Source organism: Macaca thibetana, chromosome 12, assembly GCF_024542745.1.
Source record: "Macaca thibetana thibetana isolate TM-01 chromosome 12, ASM2454274v1, whole genome shotgun sequence".
Lineage (NCBI taxonomy): Eukaryota > Metazoa > Chordata > Mammalia > Primates > Cercopithecidae > Macaca > Macaca thibetana.
Window position 1 is genome coordinate 99439377 of NC_065589.1, and position 20361 is coordinate 99459737.

At 37.7% G+C, this 20361-nt stretch overlaps 1 protein-coding gene across 2 annotated transcripts in view; it reads right to left on the minus strand.

Moving 5' to 3' along the window:
- Nucleotides 1-20361, minus strand: part of ARHGAP15 (Rho GTPase activating protein 15) — a 629043-nt gene that overhangs the window by 246953 nt on the left and 361729 nt on the right. The gene's annotated exons all lie outside the window — the stretch shown is intronic.

The following is a 20361-nucleotide window of genomic DNA, read 5'->3' on the forward strand; positions in this document are numbered from 1 at the left end:
CCTCCCAAAGTGCTGGATTATAGGCGTAAGCCACCATGCCCAGGCTCTACTCTCACTTTTTATATTTTCTCCAGTTCCATTCCCACCATCTTTTCTTTTCCTTTAAAATGCTCATGACATGAGCCCCATGTCATGTAACTTTCCTAAAACTTTGCTGAGAATATTTGGGTCTCATCAAACCTAACAGATTCTAAAGTCTCTAGTGATAATGACAATATCTACTATGGAGAGACTAGCCTGGGGGGAAGAGGATCTCTCTGAACAAGGATAGCTAAGTTGCTGTAGTTTTCAACTGAAGCTGGACATTTGGCTGCAGGGGTAGCATCCTTTGACCAAGGCAGCCCAAAGATGAGTTTCAGGGATGGGACTGATAGAAGACCAAAGTTGTTCCCAGCCCTTTCTATTTTTTCTCTTTATTCCTTTTTCAGGCTTCCAGCAGTCTTCAGTTTTCATAGTTTCACTCTCAATCCTAAACAGTACTTCTGTGAAGTACCCATTGGCCCCTTGTTTTCAGCTCCTAAACTCACCTGCAAATAGATGTCAACCCAATTTTGGTCTGACTAGTGCAACAGGTATTTCGGTGAGTACACCAGCCAGGAAGAAATTTGCATCTTAAAGAGTTATTAACCCACATGGGACAATGCGCATGAAATTCTTCTATATTTGTCTACTCAAGGCAAGAACTTTGTCAATACTTTGTACCTACCTCTCCCACCCTCTGCTAATCTAAAGCAACATCACACACACACATGTACATCAGCACACAGAATCACAATGGCATAGAGAATGGTTTGACCAAGTAAATCCTTTATGCATTTTTTGATTTCTTTATTGAATCTAACCATCTGTGAGTATTTTTCAATGCCTACTGGGGATGGAGTAGTGAGAAGAACACTCTCTGTCTTCACAGAGTCTATATGTAAGTGAGGAAAATAAACACGAAAACACATTAACATATAATATAATGTCAGATGGTGATAAGTGCTATGGAAAAAAATGAAGCAAGGCAGAGAGACAGAGAGCTATTGGTGTTGCCAGGGAAGGCATCTCAGGCAATGGCATCTGAGCAGAGACCAGTGAAGTCACCAACTGAGCCGTGTAAATACAAAGGGAGCAGCAAGTGTGTAAAACTGCTGGTGTAAGTCGGGTTCCTTAGAGGAGGAGCAGGAAGGCCTGGGTGGCTGGAGTGGGGTGAACAAGAGGAAGTATGGCTGAGGACAAAACATAAAAAGTAGCCTCAGGGTCAAAACATGTAGTAACCTATAGGTCACAATAAGGACACACATTAGATATTAAGAATGAGTTTCTTCTAAGTAATTGGAGATTATGGAGGAGGGGAGTGACATGATATGATTTACATTTATGAATGATCCTTCTCATTGCCGTGTGAAGCCTAGATTTAAGGGGTTAAGATGAGAAGTAGGAAGGCTAGTCAGGGGGGAAGTGAAATACAGGAAGAGAGGATGGTGCTTGGATAAGAATGATTGCAATGGAAGTAACTAAAAGTGGCTGAATTTAGAATATATTTTAAAGTGGGATCTGCTGATGAAGAGACAGAGTAGAAAGCGGGGGTGACCCCAGGTGGCACATGGCGGTGATATTTCCTGAGACAGAGGACACATGGGACTTGAAGAATCAAGGATTACTCTAGATAAATCTGAGATGTCTACCAAGCACCTCAAAAGACATGAAATCGATATTTGAATATGCAAGTTTGAAGTTAACTGAAATTTTAAGTCTGGAAAGCATCAACCTCTAGATGGAATTTGAAGCTGCATGAATGATATAGTTCAACTCGAATGTTTAATGTCCAATAGTCTGAGAATAAGAATGAAAAGAGAAAAGAAGTCCAAGGCCTTAACATAGGGGTAACCTAACATTCTGAAGATGGGGAGAAGAGCAGGATCCACCAAAGGGGCACTCACTGACATGACAGTTTCAGTAGGAAGGAATAAGAAGCTGTAAATAATAACTCTAAAACCACTGCAAGATTTCATGTCCAGCTTCATTTCCTTATTTCTTTTTAACTCCTGGAAGTATGGTGTTCAGTAAAATAGTATCTGTTCTACTAGATAACAGCTCACAGTCCAGTTGGAAGATATTAAAATAGTGAAATTACACTTTGGGATGAAGAGAAGGTAGGACTAATTGAGAATGATGAAGAAAGGGATAGCTTTGTGGCACTGGTAACAGAGTTGGAAGAGTAAAAATGAGTACAAGTTTACTAAGTAGAGGAAGCTACAAAATGATATTCAAGGTGAACAAAACTTTACATAGTAGGAAAAGATGAATGCTATTTCTTCTACTTGTATTTATATTTATTGCATTCATTATATTACATGCCTTCTGGTTGCCTAATGAGTGCATAAATGAATGTATGAATAGATAAAAAGATAAGAGAAAATTTACAAAAAAAAATATTTCCTTTGATATTAAAACAGCTTATTATAAAGAATGTTTTTATTTTTTAAGGCAATATACCCTAATATTTCAATATTTTTTCTTACAGACCACAGTAGTACAAATTAGTCTAATATTTTCTCTCTGGGTTGTAGTCCCAGAAACTGATTTCTATCTAAAGATTATAATATGAGCACTTGAGTATGAAGGAAATGTATTTTCATTCAGTTTGCTTTCATGTATTTTGAATAATTAACATGACTAAATTTTGTTCAGCTGACTGTTGATGTGCATTGTGGATTGGTGATATTTTCTGCTTTTCATTTGCCTGTCATCATCTCATGAGAGTCACAGAGGGGGACAGAAAAGGAAGGGAAGGGTAATATAATTCAAATATGTACCTTCTCCCATATTTGTATGCTCTTTACATACTTTGAATAGAAAACTGTCCATGAAATTCACATGCTCAATTATATAACTTACTATAATTAATCTGAAGTTAAAACTTATCAATTAGGTTGTCACTTACTTGACTAAGTAGAAACTTTACAGGGGGATTAAAACTACTGTGAAATTATTAATTGCATTTGTTTGAGTGACAAGTCTAAGGAGAAAATCTGATACACAGAATTTATTCAGGTAATTAAAAATACTAAATGATTCATCTTTAAAGCACAACTTATATAGACTAAAGCTGGAAGTGTCATTCAGTGATTGAGAAGAGTTGAAAGATTGTTTTTGGGTGGGGAAAGTATAGAAATTTTACTCACTCTAGATTAAAGTAAAACCTAGGAAAGAAGACTGCACTTTTCCTAATATCAGCATAGATTTGTTAGAATCCCAGGTGGTACGACTTCAATTTATTTGCATGAATACATAGTTCAATAAGAAAAGACTCAAATTTAGTTGGAGTAAAACTGCTTAATGATTTCAAATATTACTTTAATATATTAATATAACAGGTTTGAATATCGATAATAGAGTCTCTTTCATTTGGGTCTTAAGGGTGTTCTCAAAGCCACTAACGCTGAGTGTTAGGTATGCACTGAAGTATCTAAGAGGAAAGTACTTTAGGTTAAAAGCACTTTCTCTCTCAGCCTCGGGTTGAAAGCTATTTCAGGATTCTGTTAAAGGCATTCTTTAGTCCTCAGCTTCAGCTTAAAAGTGGCTTTGATGAAAAGTGCTTTGAGGCAGGTAAAGGATTTTTTAATAAACCATATTAAGAGCCAGGGAATCATGTGGTTCTGTGGAAGGGCTGGCTAGTTCCATGGAGGTGTGATGTAACCTCTGCTCAGGAATGTCCATTCCCCATGGGCTGTTCTGAGCACTGTGGTCCGCTAGTTATTCCTTGCAAAGAAATTGAAAAACATTTCCAGGAATGTAATTGGAGAGAAGCAGTTATGAGCCCAAATTAGTAGGCCATGATGCATACATTTCCGAAAACATTTTGTCTCATTTGGGCTTGCAGTCAAATACAGTGTGTGTTTCCCATTTTTCAGTTTCTACTGCGGAAAGTGACATTGCAACAACATTTCTAAAACGCCTTATCCTGTCCTAAAGTTGTCCACCAAATTGAATGAATAGGTATCATGTTGTGAGATGCTGCTTTATATATTGCTCATTTTCCAAGTTTGTTGCATGCTTGAGAGTTATGTTTCCAGCTACTGGGACCTCTTACGGAAGGAGAGGACATAGAGAGGGAATGGAGTATCTCAGTTGGATCTGCCTACTGAATTGGCAGAATGATGTTCACCACCATGGATGCTTACTTGCAAGAGTTGATATTAGTTGGTAAAAGACAGTCAGGAGAAATTGTGGACTCCTGAGATATGGCAAATGGCACATGTACTCTGGCTAAGTCCCAGGGACTAGGTCTAATTTCTGTTGAGGAAAGAGCCTCAGACACAATAGAAAGAAGCTACATTCTCACTTGGTGAGATTCAATGAGTAAGAGTTGTTGCTTCAGGCCCTAAAAAATTAGGTGCACTATGCAGGCAGGGTGGGGAGAAGAACAGCCTTTTTGTTTCCTTTGGAGACAAAGTGGACTAGAAATTCAGTGGGATCCAGAGGGATGGAGCACATTCTGGCACATGGAAGGTTTTGTGGGCAGGGCAGCAGGTAACTCTCAGAAGGTGCTGGCTACACAGCCGAGGTGAGGTGCCTTCTTCAGGCAGCTTGTGGGTAGTAAGAGTATAAAAGAGAAGGAAATGAGAGAGAAGAACACGATGGGGCAAAAGACAGTATTCATCAAATTGTGTAACACATTTTAGGAATTCCCTTGAGTTGCTGAGGAAGCAGAGAAAGGCTGTGTTGTGATTACACAGGAGGGAGCCATGACTTGGGACATTTGTGCCATAAGGTCAGTGTTACCCATTCATACCCACAGCTGCAGAGGCCTTGGTCATTTCAATTACACAGGAAATAACTCAAAGTAGATAACAAGTACCAATTCCATAATATAGCCTTCTAGTGTGTCTTCTAGTGGAGCCAAGTTTTGGGGGTATGGAGCTGATTTTCTTGAGGCAGAATATTTCCTTCCAAGCAGGCTGGAATGTCTAATTTTGAAGGACGGAATCAAAACTTATACATCTTTGTAGGCCCAGTGCCCAGCCTATGGCTTGCCACATGCTAGGTCCTCAATACGTGTTTGCAAAATAAAAACAAATAACAAATATTAAATGAATAACAAAATGCCCATAAAGTAGAACACAAACTCCTAAGCCTGGGATTGTGCAAAACACTTGCCACAGACACTTCCTCTCATTGAACTCTTTACATTTCATCTAAGGCACTGTTCCTCAGGCTTTCCTACGATTGTGTACCTCAGATGTCTCACCCATTTTTACACAAGTCCAAGGCTCTAATTCAAGGCCAGTTTAAAGACTATAAAATGATAAGAGCATTAATCTTTCCCACACTTTTCCATGTGTAATTTCCCCAAATTTGTGACCTAAATACCCCTTAAAGCATTTGACATCTGATATATTACACCGTAGTTTTTGTGCATTTATCTTCCTTACTCACTTTCTGGGGACCTTGCTTTATGTAGCTTTGTATCCTCTCAGAATACAGTGGCTCAGAGAATACAAGTCAGTAGGCAATATGAATAACCATCACACCTGTAGCATAAAGAAATGCAAGCATAGCTTTTCACCCTCATCATTGGATAATGCCTGAAAAAGTTATAGTCACAGTCTAGGCACATAGAGTGTTCAAAATGCTAACTGTATTTTAATGCAATGTCATAAAAAATCCCATCATACATTATCTGTTTTGCAATTTTCAGAATGTGTTCTCTGCAGTCAGGTGAAGGACTGGTATGCAATACTAAGTACAATTGGGAGTAGAGTATAACCATTAATAGCTATTGTTTGCTACGCTACTTGCTTTTTATAAAACATTACCATTCCTGAGAAGTATTAGCTGGAGAGCGTGAAGAAAGAAAATTTCATCATCTTGCCCAAATTCACAAAACAAGTAAGTAGCGAGCCAAATCTACTTTAAAATTTGGTAATCTTTATGGTTCTGCAATACTCTGTTTTCCTGAATAAGTAAAATACTTACAGTTCTTTTAAATAGCCCAGGAAGAGTCTTGGTTGCCCTGTCTTTCACTACAACCTATGACTTCCCATCATATACACCCAAGCACAAAAAGGAAAATATTTTTTTTCATGTATTTAATTATTTCAAGTGTGCTTTATACACTCAAACATTATATAAAACTAATACAGTTATTGTGCTGTAGTATCTCTTTCTCCCAAGAATGAACTACATGTTTTCTTAGATGTTCTTTGCGTCTAGGATTCTAGGCTAGTCATAATGGGGGCAAAAGGCTGGGACAAAAGACTAACCCTTCCCCAGCAGAGTCTTCCTAGACCACTCCAAACATGCAGACAGTATGCCAAGCTGGTTAGCGCAGACTCCCTCTAGTAGATCTCTGATCGATGTCCATGGTCCTGGTCAGCAAATGAAACTGAAGCTCAACATACACATTCAAGGCAGCTTCTCAGAGAGTTGCATCTGGGAGGCCAGAAAGAATCCATACACAGGGCTGTGCACAGTGGCTCACGCCTGTAATCCCAGCACTTTGGGAAGCTGACGTGCGCAGATCACTTGAGGTCAAGAGTTCGAGACCAGCCTGGCCAACATGGTGAAACCCCATCTCTACTAAAAATACAAAAATTAACCAGGCATGGTGGTGGGTGCCTATAGTCCCAGTTATCCAGGAGACTGAGGCAGGAGAATTGCTTGAACCTGGGAGATGGAGGTTGCAGTGAGCCGAGATCGTGCCATTGCACTCCAGCCTGGGCAACAACGATGAAACTCCATCTCAAAACAAAACAACAACAACAACAAACAATCCACACACAGAAACTTCCTCTAGGCTCTGGGTAGTATTCATGCTGTAATAACTGATTGTAGGAACAGATGGCTTTGGGTTATCACAGGGAAGCGCTTTCCACTAAGACTTGATCCCAAAGTCTTTTCTTTTTTTTTTTTTTTTTTTTTTTTTTTTTTGAGATGCAGTTTTACTCTTATCACCTAGGCTGAAGTGCAATGGTGCAATCTTGGCTCACTGTAACCTCTGCCTCCCAGGTTCAAGTGATTCTCCTGCCTCAGCCTCCTGAGTAGCTGGGATTATAGCCACCTGCCACCACACTCAGCTAATTTTTGTTTTTGTTTTTTTAGTGGAGATGGGGTTTTACCGTGTTGGCTAGGCTGGTCTCAAACCCCTGACCTCAGGTGATCCACTCGTCTCGGCCTCCCAAAGTGCTGGGATTATTGGTGTGAGCCACCGCGCCCCGGCCAAACCCAAAGTCTTTTACTACCATTCCTAGAATTCCTCAAATTCTCATGTCTTGTGTCCCCAAACATTCTCCAATGGACTATTTACTCTCTACCTTCTGTCCTGGATGAAGTAAGGCTGTGGTGCCAACTTTACCCACTATTCGCCTCCTGCCCAGTCAATACCTTTGAGGCCACAGCTCCCTGGCAAAAGCTTCTGCTTCCCATCCTGTCCTTCATGCTGTAGTAGAGACACCTAGGCAGAGGCCTCGCCTGTGGAAAACTCTAGTCAGCTGCTACACTGTGTAGTCACATTTGGAATATTTATATTCCTATACTGCATAGCCACCTTTGGAATCCTCTCTCCATATCACTGTGGCATCTCAAGTTGAACTTAACCTCACATGTAGATCTTGTTGTCTCTCTTCATGTGTTTAGTAGTATATTTCTAACCAATGCTATTTTTCTTCAAGATTATTCACTCATACTACAAATATATGATCTTTCTGACTAAAGAGACATGCATGCAAGTGTGTACATGAATATAGGAAACTGATGCTAGAGAATCGGAGGTATCTGACATCATTTGGAATTCTGTTTTTAACGACATGAGGATCTAACCTCGCTTTTCTTTCTAAAATGTTTATGATATCTTCTTCAACTGGTAATTATGTGAACAGATTTATAACTAAAGCAGCTTCTCACTTCCTCTTTTGAGATTATTTCTTAAAAGGCATTGAATGAGGTCCAGTCAAATTCTTTATATAATATCAAATGGTCTCCTATGCTAATTACTTTTTTAAGATGCAAACATTGTAACATGCTCATTGTAACGTTGTAAAGACCTCAATGCATTTAAAATGTGAAGTCACAAAAGATGTAAACATCGTATTTCACTGTTCAGGAAATGAATGAATGTATGAGGTGGTACAAATTATGAGGGAGTCCAAGGAAGCAATGGCTTTTCTGAAATTTAGAGTATTTGGAATCTCACCATATTAAGATATCCTCAAGATATCATTTTTATACCATCAGCTTATTTCTCAGCCTCTTGTTATGTGAAAGATTCCTTCACTGTGAGGTTAACCGAGGCCAGGCCTCTTCCAGCCCATCGTTTCTTTCCTCCGATGAATCTGAGTTCCAAGTTCAAAGGGACATGTTAGGAGTGTTATATTCAAGTTAATGACCTTCGCATACGTTTAACTTGGATGACATCTCTTCTAAAATCTCCCTCCTGTCTCATATGGATAGATTTTTAAAAGTCATTACAAAATTGGAGCTGAACAATTGTTGAAAGAGAATGAAATTTCTCTCTTTTGCTCTACATATCTAAAGGAATTATATCTTGTGAAAATGTCAATCTTTGTAGCAGTTTCTTAGATGGCTATCTGCATAAGCTGTCTATCACAACAAAAGCATGATTCAATGGCTGTATGCTTCATGAAGGCAACTTGAGTTCGGCAATTTTAAGATGTGGTCCAGGTATACACATTATAATTTTGGGCAAAATTTGAGCAGTAAATATGTAACACATTTTTTTGTAAACATTGACCAGGATATTTGTGGCTTATTTTGTTTTAAAGTCAGAGCATTCCTCATAATTTGATTTTCTTACATCTGAACATACATATCACTATTCACTAATGTTACTGTCAAATGTACCTGAATCTTTTATTCCACAAATTGTAATTAACATAAGGTAAATATTTGCTATATATATGGGGACATACTAGCTAGGCACGATGATTCAGTTTTTTAAAAATGAATATATGAAATGAGTACATACTATATGGCCTTATATTTTGTCAACAAATCTCACCTTAATGCCTTACTGTAGATTGATCTTTATCAAACTTTATATAGCTTTTAATCAGTTAGCTATATAAAGTTCTTCTAATATTTCCCGACGGAATATCAAAGGTAAAATACTAAGAGACGTTTGAAAACAGAAAGGAGCTAGGTCACAATACTGCATAGTGAGGACACCTAACTCTTAGAAAGATACTAAGTTGAAGAAGAGCTGTATTATAAACAGATATTTCTTTTTTATAAACTTCTTTACATTTCCCTTAATTCTTTTCTTTACTGTGCTTTTTTCCTTAAGCTACTATTAAATGGTGAAAATAAGTTTTCATAAAGCCTGCTTCATATAAGTATTGCTGATTTAAGGAGGGGGAGAAAAGTTTTTTTATTTCTCTTTTGTATTCTTTTTCTCCATGTGACAAGAAAGTATTCAGAACATCTTTTTAAATAATGAAAATAATAATAACTGTTCCTAGGAGAATAAGAAAGCAAAGGAGAGGCTTTGTTTGACTTATCTGTGATAAGGCACTTTGGAGCTTTGGTTTTTATGAGTTGAAGAAAGAGATGTACACAACACTCTAACCCTTCTATTATGACAGTTTATACTTCCTACACAGCTTACTTAACTTAAATGCCTAGGAAATAGACACAATTATCACCTTATGGAATGCTACTTAACTTTAAATGTTCCCTGTAGAATAGAAACCCACTTCATCAAAATTTATCTCAGTTTCTCAGGAATTATTTCTCCTCTAGGCTCCTGAATATTCCTGAGCACTTTTAAAATTTAACTCAAGGTTGCTTAGAAGTAACTACAATACAAAAGGAAAGAAAAAATTCCCACACTACTGAAGGCTGTTCACAAGTGTTTCTATGAAAGAGCTGTGTCCTATGCCCATGTACTCTTTAATCATTCACTCTTTCAGCTGTTATCAATTTAAAACCAATGAAACTCCCACACTGAGTCCATTTGAGCAGTCAATTTTAATATCTCGAGGCATCTGTAGTTATTCTGAATTGGCTGCAAAAGCAGAACTAACAAGTTAAGCTCTAACCATAAGTCGACATCAGGCTGGTAAACCATACATCAAACACAGACAGTTAGTCAATACTCCAGTATGAAAAACCAACTAGCATTTTTAAGAAGAGCAATATATTCATAATATGTTTGGCAGTCTGGTTTGCATTTCTTCCATGATGGCTGTGCATTTAACGTTTTAGTCAACAGGGTGGTTCTCAAGCTGGCAAAAAAAGCAAATTTGAGGGAAAACTGGTCAGTCTTCCTGATCTGTGGGTAATATTTTTTAATGAGAATAAAAGGGATGGGGGAATGAGCCTTTTGTGAATAAGAATCTAGAAAGTGTCTTAAATGGCTGCGTTTTATAAGAAAACTCTTTCCACCATATGTTCTGGATCTTTGAGCACAGTGCCTACTTCAAATATTATGGCATTGTCAGGCCATGTGTCTCAATTTTGTGTTTGAAAAATCTGGTTGCTAGAAATACCTCTTTCCCTCCCAGAAATGACTCTGTGACAGGGTTGTTGCCTCCCATTGAGAGAAGAAGACAATGAAGAAGGAGTATTCAAACAAGATCAAGGCAGTCATCACTTCAATCAAATTGTTTCCAAATTTTGGGGGGTGGGAGCTCTGGGTGAAGGGGAATGAAGGGTGTTTATGACATATAGCTGCCTATTCCCAGAACTCTTTTATGGACTTTTATTTTATCTTCAAAAAGAAAAGACATATTAAAGGGAAATATCTAAGGAGGAGCAATGCTACATAAAGTTTATGTTTTCAGATCTGTTGCCCCAGAAAAGGCTTTGATGAAACACACTTACAGCAATATAGTCAATTTCAAAGAAAAACTGGGAGATATACCTCTCCCTGTTGCAATTTCACTAATACTGACAGACCACCAATTATGACTATCCAAATTCTGATATGGCCTCTTGTCCCCCTCCCATAGAAAAGAATAGAAAATGCAGGAAGAGCACTTTTACAACATGGAGTTAGTTTTCCTGATGACTCAGTTTTACAGAGGCCAAGTTAATTTTTGTTATCACTAATCAGGTGGCATAACAAGTCATAAGGGAGATGCTTTTAATATTGGACAAAATTTGGGCCCCTGAAATCAAATAATGCAAGTTTTTTTTTTGAATCTTGGAAATTTATGAAATGTTGTTGATTTATAATAGACATGAATTTGGAGAAAAAAGATTTGTAGGCCAAACTGTCAGTGATGCTAAAGGAAATAAAAGAGCACTCTCTTAATCTTAGGATATGTCAAAATGAATTGTGGATATTAATATTTCCTTTGCTCGTAGCAGTCTAACACATCTGCTGAATGGGGTCCCTAATGAGGGTATTCGAGTTGTGAGAGCTCTGACATGTATTATCTTTAGAGACACCCTCAACGTACACACCATGTGAACTCTTAAATCCCATTCATATCTTAAGTGAGGAAGAAGTGAGACATCTTTTCTTGAATACCATGGAAAGTTCAACTTGTCTCACTATATAAGAGGCATGCATTCATGCATTTGCTCAAATAATCAGTCTCCAGGTCAGGATGAAACTCTGCTTTCTTCTCCCTCAATTATCCACCTCGCCACACAATGAAATCACCATGTAGTACTTAGTGTGAGCAGTAGAATTATACAAATGACAGAGGCAACAGCAGCATCAGGCACTGACTTTGGATACTGCTCGTAGGTCTATGGAGGCCCTGAAAAGCTAACAAGAACCAAGTTGAAGAATCTTCCACTGCTTGTGAAGCTGGCTTTAGGAGTCAGGAGGGAACTATGCCATACGAGAACACCTGCCGGAGAACAGCAGGGTATCAATAATAAATGCTAACCTTTAAAAAGGGGATTCTTTTGAATACTGACAAGGGCCCTGCATCTTTTTCTTCTCATCAGGTGGTTTCACAGAGGAAAGATTTAGGATGTGATTAGAGGATTGAAACAGTCATGGGCCATCTCTCCAGAGGGCAGCAGACTTCTGACACAAGGAGGAAATACCACCTTAGCCTGACTTTTGGTGGTCTCCAACTAGCTGAGGTATGCTTTCGAGAGCACATCAACTTTGGTGCAATGTTGGGGTGCAAAGGGAGGTTTTGTATCTGTTTTACAATTTAGACACACACACAAGATTTGAGTTAGAGCACGGAGTATGCTTAAAACATGGCATAGAGTCATAAGATGAAACAAAGCCTGCCTCCACTTGTTACTGCTTCCTTTTTGGTGTGTATGATCTACTTCTTCCTGTTTTATGGAAACTTGTCAGTCCTCAAACTGGAAGGTTCAAATACAATATTTCAAACCGGCACCAGATTCATGTAACCCTATAGGGCATGCCAGAATTCTGGGCAATCTTTTAAGGATACATAGTCCACAGAATGAATAAAACCAGCATCTGCTGCCAGGGCAAAATTTAGTATGGGTTTTAGGGGTCATTGGCTAAAAACAAAATGCCATTACGCTGGCTTTGAGTCAATTGGGTTTTATTCATTTTATACTCCCAGCATTACGCATAAATATTACTAGGCATTGGGTCAGTTTCATGGCTAAAGCCTGGTATTATCTGGCATTTTCCTTTACTTGATAAAAGGGAAACATCTCGAGGACTTGACCTAATGTGAAAGAAATGTAATTTAAAGGAAGAAAAAGGAGAATTATTATCATTGTTGTTTGCTAACACATAAAGTATAGTGAGTTACATACCAGAAATTTACTGGTAAAACCATTTTGTAGATTTAAAAAATCAAGTGTATGTAAGTCACCATCTCAAATATTACATTCTCACTAATATCTGTATAAAAAGATCTGTCCCCATAAGAAAATAAATTCTTCAACCACAGGGAAACCAATTTATCATTCTGGCTCATTCTTTTTCCCCTTACCTAATTTGCTCCCATTTCTGGACCTCATTTTCTCTAGTTTGCTCCAAAGCTATTCTGCTTTTAATATCTCGCAAGACCTGGATTGTTTCCTACGTGCATAACAGGCTTTTAAAATACATGGGTTTAACCTGCTACCCAGGTGCACCCTTTTTGCAACATTTCTCCATCTCTCATGGTGACCTGCATCTTATTATTGAACAAAAGCTAACTATGTGGTACTGTATTACCAACACATTTGCTCCCAAGAGCCTTTAAATAACAGAAACTGCCTGAGAACTATAAATGCAAAGGAACCAGGAAGCTTGTAGGCCAAGATAAAGAAGATTAAGGTTGGCTATTAATTTTGGCTAATATTAAATCATGACACAGCTCACATGTAAAGATCACAGTTCAATTTTGAGCCCTAAAGAAGTTTTTTAAAAAAGAAGATTTACAAGATATTTTTAAGCACATTAGTGCATATTGTGGAAGTTGTGAGAGTATTTCAGGCCCAAGCAATGATAGACCCATGCCCTAGTATATAAATTCAAGTATAATTATTCTCAGACGAACACTGATAAAGTGGCAAAGTTGGAGCATGTCTCTACCCAAAGCTATATTACAGTGTTGCTCATATACATTTTGCTTAAATTAACAGTGTGACAATTATGTTACTCTGTCATATATCCGTTCTAACAAATTACTTAAAAAACACTTTTCTCTTAACTCAATGATTTTGCTATTCATAAACATGACTGTTAAGTCCAGGGCTGATAGCTTGTATTTGCAATTTGAATGGCAAATCTTTTTTTCTCAACATAATTGACATATTTTTAAAAGAACGATAATTTTTCAAAGACATTGTTTTTTTTTATGGCAGACACCTTAAACAATCAGTTATGTCTGTGTGAGTAATTACTTAAATGCCCCAGCAGTTGCATGGCACTATGTAAGTAAGTGTAGTTAGCAAAGAAAAATGAACTCATGCCCATTTATGTCTAAAGAGCATCATGATTAAAATTACCAAAAAGAGAAATATAAGCCAAGCCCAAGTTATCAGTGTACGTTTCTTGAAGTAAGTGAATTACTGCTGCCTTTCCTAGATGCTTGCCTCGAATGATTTATCAAGCTTTAAACAAATACTTAACAGAATGGTTTCCTAGGGCCGTCTTGGTCATAGTTTACTCTGTGCACCTTAATAAGGAAGAGGAAAAAGGAGAAAGAAAAGAAAGATAAAAATAAGAAAGGCAAGATTAAATTAAGGAAAGAAGAAAGGAAGAAACAAGAAAGGAAGAAACAAAAAAGGAAGGGAGAAAACAGTTGTGGGATGGCCAAGAAAAGCTGAGCACCATTTTCCATTTATCATTTCATTTAAACTTTCAGTGTAAATTTTGTAAAGAAGAAAGCCAATAACCAGTTATTAAGTTAATAGCTGGTAAATCACAGAACCCAGCTTCAAGCCTGGCTTGGTCAAATTCCAAAGCTCCTATACTTTCAAATAATCTGAGATATTTTCTCCTCATTTTTCTTAATTGTAAAATGGAGTTGAAAAATTGACTATCAGCAATAAGATTGATTCCGTTTACCAAGAGAATATAAAGCATTCTGTATCCTTTGAAAATATGTGGTATTTGAGGTATGGGATAAGGGTGGGATGCACTGGCAGACCACCCTAAGGCAAAACCATGTCATTGTCCAGGTCTACCCATGAATTCAGAACTCTAGCCAGTCTCTATAGAGACTCATTCTTTAATAAGAGTGGACAACCATTGCCCATCAGATATTTGGGCAAAGTCACTAATTTGATGTAAATAGAATGAATCAAATAAAGGAAAGAAAAGGACCTTGGATGAAATCGATCATTTAAAGACCAGAAGAGAACAATTTAAAATAAAAAATAAACACAAAACTCCAAAACAAAAACAAATTCTAATCTATGTCCTCAGATAGCTTTTAAAAAAATATCTACTTTTCCTACTTATTTAATTATCAAATATTTATTGAGTTATATGTGCGATCCTCACTATTGTATAGGAGTAGAATGGTCAACACAGTTTTTGCTTTCATGGTATGTGAGAAATGAGATGTGCAAAAAAAGAAGAATGGGAAACAAATCTAGAACATTGAAAACATTAAAATAATGTAATTATTTTATGTAATTATATAATTATGTAAATAATGTAAATTAAAATAATGTAAATATTGGGGAACAAAACTGAGAATTATTTCAAAATTTGAGAAAAGATAACACTGAATGAAACCATCAATTCAGATGATCTAATGATCACATAAAAAATATCTCAGAATAGGAAACAGAGAAAACAGGTGGGAGGAATGTATCAATGTAATAACAAAAATTAAAAAAAAATCCACCACTGAAAAAAGAATCATAATTCTTAAATTAAGGGCCAAGCAGAATAAAATTTAAAAATGCTGTCCACTATATACATTATCTGGATTCCAGAATCTCAAAATAAAGACCAAAACCCCCCAAAGATTTTGAGAGAGAGAAATTTGAAGTAACAATGATACAAGTGAAACAATTTTAAGAGGGGAATCTGCAACTCAGTGTTGGACAGACAATGGAATTTTATACCCAACTAAGCTACTGATTGAGTGTGTAGGCATACTGAAGGTATTTTTTAGACAGTTGAGGACTCCAAATGGGTTGAGGACTCCAACTTCTAAATGGGTTCACAGAAACTGTTACAGAGTAATAGAAGGGAAGGCAAGGGATCCAGAAGACAGTGGATCCAACACAGAGGAGCAATGGAAGGAAATCACAGGGCAATCAGCTGGAGAGCAACCAGTGCAAATTAGAGAAAGAGGCTGAAAGGACTTTAGAAGAAGATAGTCAGGGAAAAAAGCAAGCAGTGGCAGACTAGAATACACAGACAGTTTGAGACAATAAAAGCACATAATGACATAAAGGCCCAAAAAGCAAAAAAAAAAAAAAAAAAAAAAAAGAAACTCTGGGTAGGGGAAGAAATCTGTGCAGGAAATTCAAAATGGAAAAATGAATCAAACTAAAAGCATGATTATAAGAAATGATAGAGCATAAGGTTTGAAAGCAAGAACAGTATAACTGGAGTGGCCCATAATTCACAGCATGCAACCCATGGATATGTTCATCCAATCTGGCATATAACTTGGCCAAAGATTTGATAGTACTTACATGACTAAAATAAAGCTGATTATTGTTTTACTTTTCACCATTTAGTTCAAAAATATGAAAAAAACCATGGAGGTAATGTGAAACAGCATAAAACTGTTACTATAACCCTCGAATGTAAAAGATGGGAGAGTTTTTTTCACAATAATCAGGGGCCTTACCCCTTGAGGGTCACAGGAGTCATGATATTATAAGTACAGGAAAGGAAGTCTATGTGGTGCTGCAGTAAACAACCTTATGCAAGCATAATAGTATGAATGTTGATTAATTGATTGATTTTTTTTTTTTTTTTTTTTTCTTGAGACAGAGTCTCGCTCTGTCACCCAGGCTGGAGTGCAGTGGCGCAACCTTGGCTCACTGCAAGCTCCGCCTCCCGGGTTCACACCATTCTCCTGCCTCAGCCTCCCGAGCAGCTGGGACTACAGGCGCCCGCCACCTCGCCCGGCTAATTTTTTGTGTTTTTAGTAGAGACAGGGTTTCACCATGTTATCCAGGATGGTCTTGATCTCCTGACCTCGTGATCTGCCTGCCTCTGCCTCCCAAAGTGCTGGGATTACAGGCGTGAGCCACCGCGCCCGAACGATTGATTTTTAAGAAAGGAAGCCTCACTCTGTCACCCAGGCTGGAGTGCAGTGATGTGATCATAGCTCACTATAGCCTTGACCTCTTGGGCTCAAGCCATCCTTCCTCCTCAGTCTCCTGTGCAGCTGGGACTGTAGACATACATCACCATGCCTGGCTAACTTTTTTCACTTTTTGTAAAGAGACAGGGTCTCGTTATCTTGCCCAGGCTCATCTCGAACCCTGACCTCAGGCAGTTCCTCTTTTGGCCTCTCAAAATGTTTGGACTACAGGCATGAGCCATCCATACTCGGCCATTTTATTTTTTTATTTTTAGCTTTTAAAATTTCACTATAAATAAGCCATACTTATAAAACCAAGTAAAATAAAATAAGTTTGTATGACTTAGAAGTAGAAGAGAAGAGGCAGAGGAGATGAGAGGAGAAGTTGGTTCTAAATTCTTCATCTTACCAATGGAGGCTTAGCGCTCAATTTTCTAGGGTTAACGAAACGTAAGTAGAGATGTAGGCATCTTGCAAGTTGTGGAGAAAGCTAATGGAGACTGTAGGATGAGCTTATTTGACCATAAGTATCCGGGGAGGAGAACAACCAAGTAGGGCTGGGCGCAGTGGCTCATGCCTATAATTGTAGCGCTTTGGGAGGCCAAAGTGGGCGGATTGCCTGAGGTCAGGAGTTTGAAACCAGGCTGGGCAACACGGTGAAACCCTGTCTCTACTAAAATACAAAAAGTTAGCCTGGTGTGGCGGTGTGCACCTGTAGTCCCAGCTACTGAGGAAGCTGAGGCAGGAGAATTGCTTGTACCTGCAAGGCAGGGGTTGCAGGGAGCTGAGACTACGCCACAGCACTCCAGCCTGGGTGACAGAGTGAGAATCCATCTCCAAAAAAAAAAAAAAAAAACAAAAACAAAAAAACAAGACGAGGCTTGGTGTAGTTGAGTAACATTCACGCCTATTGCAGCAGAAACCTAAAGTACTGTCTAGACTGATAAAGTAAGATATTACAACACTGAAGATAAGAAGGACATTGACAAAAAACAGACCAACTTTCACCCTAAATAACAAGGATGTAAGTATGGACCCAATCACCAGAACTATAAATAGAAGCTGTTCAAAGTGGTACCCCTTAGGGATCAAAACTAAGATGAGGCCGGAAAGCACTTCTCCTTATCATAAATCCCTGAGGTGTGCTATTTATTCTTCAAGCAGATTTTATAACATACTGATTCAAAAACAAGTAGTATGATACCAATTTCAGTTTCTACTAATGTCATCCAGTATGGCTTTGTCCTTATTAGGATGAATGAAACTACTTTCTAAACACTAAACATTTCTAAATTCTCTCTGATGCTATTATTTTGACATAAGAGCATACTAATTGCTCCTGAAAAGCCAAACAATTGTTATCTTCTCTAAAAACTGTATTACCTAATCTTGGATGTCAATACTGTTATTTGAAAGATTACATAAGGCAGTTTGGCTAAAACTAAAGAACTGTTACTTCAGTTCCAAAAGCAGGACAAGGAGATTTACAAACACACCTACCACCTCAAAATGGACCCTTTTGCCTATAATTTATGTATTAAATGGATTCAAGTTTTGTTCCCAATGAGATGCTCAATGTTAGTAAACTCATATATTTAAAAAGGGCTCACCATTCGTTGACAAACTTGAATGCCCTTGGAGAACTTTTCCAAAGCTACCAATGCAATGGTACAGTGTTTGCTAACCCACCTGAGCTATTAAGATTTCTTTTCATTGAGCAATCACTCAGAATTTTTTTCTGGCTTACCTTTTTTGACATCATAATATGTTCTTCTCTTTAGTCATATTAAAGAAATTAGAAAATACAGGGCCAGGTACGGTTGCTCATGCCTATAATTCCAGCATTTTCGGAGGCCAAGGCAGGCAGATCATTTGAGGTCAGGAGTTCAAGACCAGCCTGGCCAACGTGGCAAAACCCCATCTCTATTAAAAAAAAAATTAAAAAAAAAAAATAGTGGGGCATGGTGGTGCACACCTGTGATCCCAGCTACTCAGAAGCTGAAGCACGAGAATCACTAGAACCTGGCATGTAGAGGTTGCAGTGAGCCAAGCTCATGCCACTACACTCCAGCCTGGGCAACAGAGTGAGACTCTGTCTCAAATAATAATAATAATAATAATAAAGTAGAAAATACAGCACCATCAAGTGACTGCTTCCAAGTCTAAGTTCTATCTAATGAAACCACATATTGGTCACAACTCCGTGAGTCCAAAGAACAAGTTTTGAAGAAAGGGCTTGTGAGTGAATTTAGATTGTATGATATTGGGGTAATTCTCTTTTCACATTAAGTGCTTTGTGGACATGACTCTGATGGGCATTATAGGGTCAATAAAATATTAGCCCTTCCTGCCCCCATCGTGGTGCTCAATAAAGGCTGGTTGAATTCAAAGCCCAGCCTCCTCAACCTACTGGTGAATGACATGAAAGAGTTAACACTTTGAAAATTGACATGGCCCTGCAGAATCCCTCCCAGATTTCAGGAAGCACAATTGTAAAGCCCAAACTGCCAAGCACAGCTTTCCTAAACCTTAGTAATGGAGGCCTTTTGTGCAGATCTGGAAGATTAGATAGTTTATAAGTATGATATAGATTCTGTGGCCAAATGAGCTGCAGAACAATTCTAAAGCCATTATTCCTCTTTCTAAATAATTCTTCCCTTTGAAAGAGTTAAGTCATTTTGCTTGGAAAAATTAACCATGTAACCATCAATCATTAATTTTATGTAATTTTTCTTAACTGATTAAAAATACTGATTTTATTGTTTTTCTAAGTCTTTGCCTTAAGTGTAAGAAAAAAAATGGATTAAAGTACTAAGTGTGACTAGCCAGATATTTTTAAAAATTGGTTTAATGCCTTTTACTGAGTTGGGAAAAAAAAAAAAAAAACTTAGTAAAAGCCTTAGAAAAGTTCATAGCTAAAACTGAAAGAAGCCCAAGAAGTGACTATATTTGCATAACTTGATCTGTACTTGGAAAAAAATTCCACTGAAGACAACAGTGGAAGCTTATCAAATCAGAATTTTACATAGATTTTCCATAGCCCTACTAAAGAATACTGACTCATTGGTCAGTTATGGTGAAAATTTAATGGAGCGCTAAGAAATGCATGAATCAGAGTGTGTTTAGCGGTTCCATTGCTTCAGTATGAAAACTACATTAGGCATCCAGCTTCCCTAACGCTTTCTGAGACCAATTCTAGAGCACTGTAGTAATTAATTCTTCAGCATTTCATGTGGAGCCAGACCCTTCCACTGAATTAAAACCCCTTTTATTTTGCCCCGGTCATGAAAAACTCAGACATTATGTAAAATTAGGATTATTGGCTGCTTAGCTGGTTTTATATTTTTCAAGATGACAGTTAACCTGCAACTGAATCTTTTCTAAGAAAACGATCTTCTATAGGATGAATTCTAAGGCAGAACTGAAGGTACTAGTAATACTACTTAGTGAAGTTGAATCTGTAGAGGGTTAATTACTGTCTACAACTCAGAAAAGTATTATACATCAAAGAGTAAAAGTCTGAGGCAAGTCTGATTTAAAGCAGGGTCCTAGTTTTACTCCTAAATCCTAAGAAGTTCATATTCTATTAGTAATGTTTATGCTTTTGCTTCATGAAATTTCACCTTCTACAATTGGTTCAAAGTGCCAGCTAATTTTTCAGATATGTTCCCTGTTTCAAAACAGACTGAAACTGATA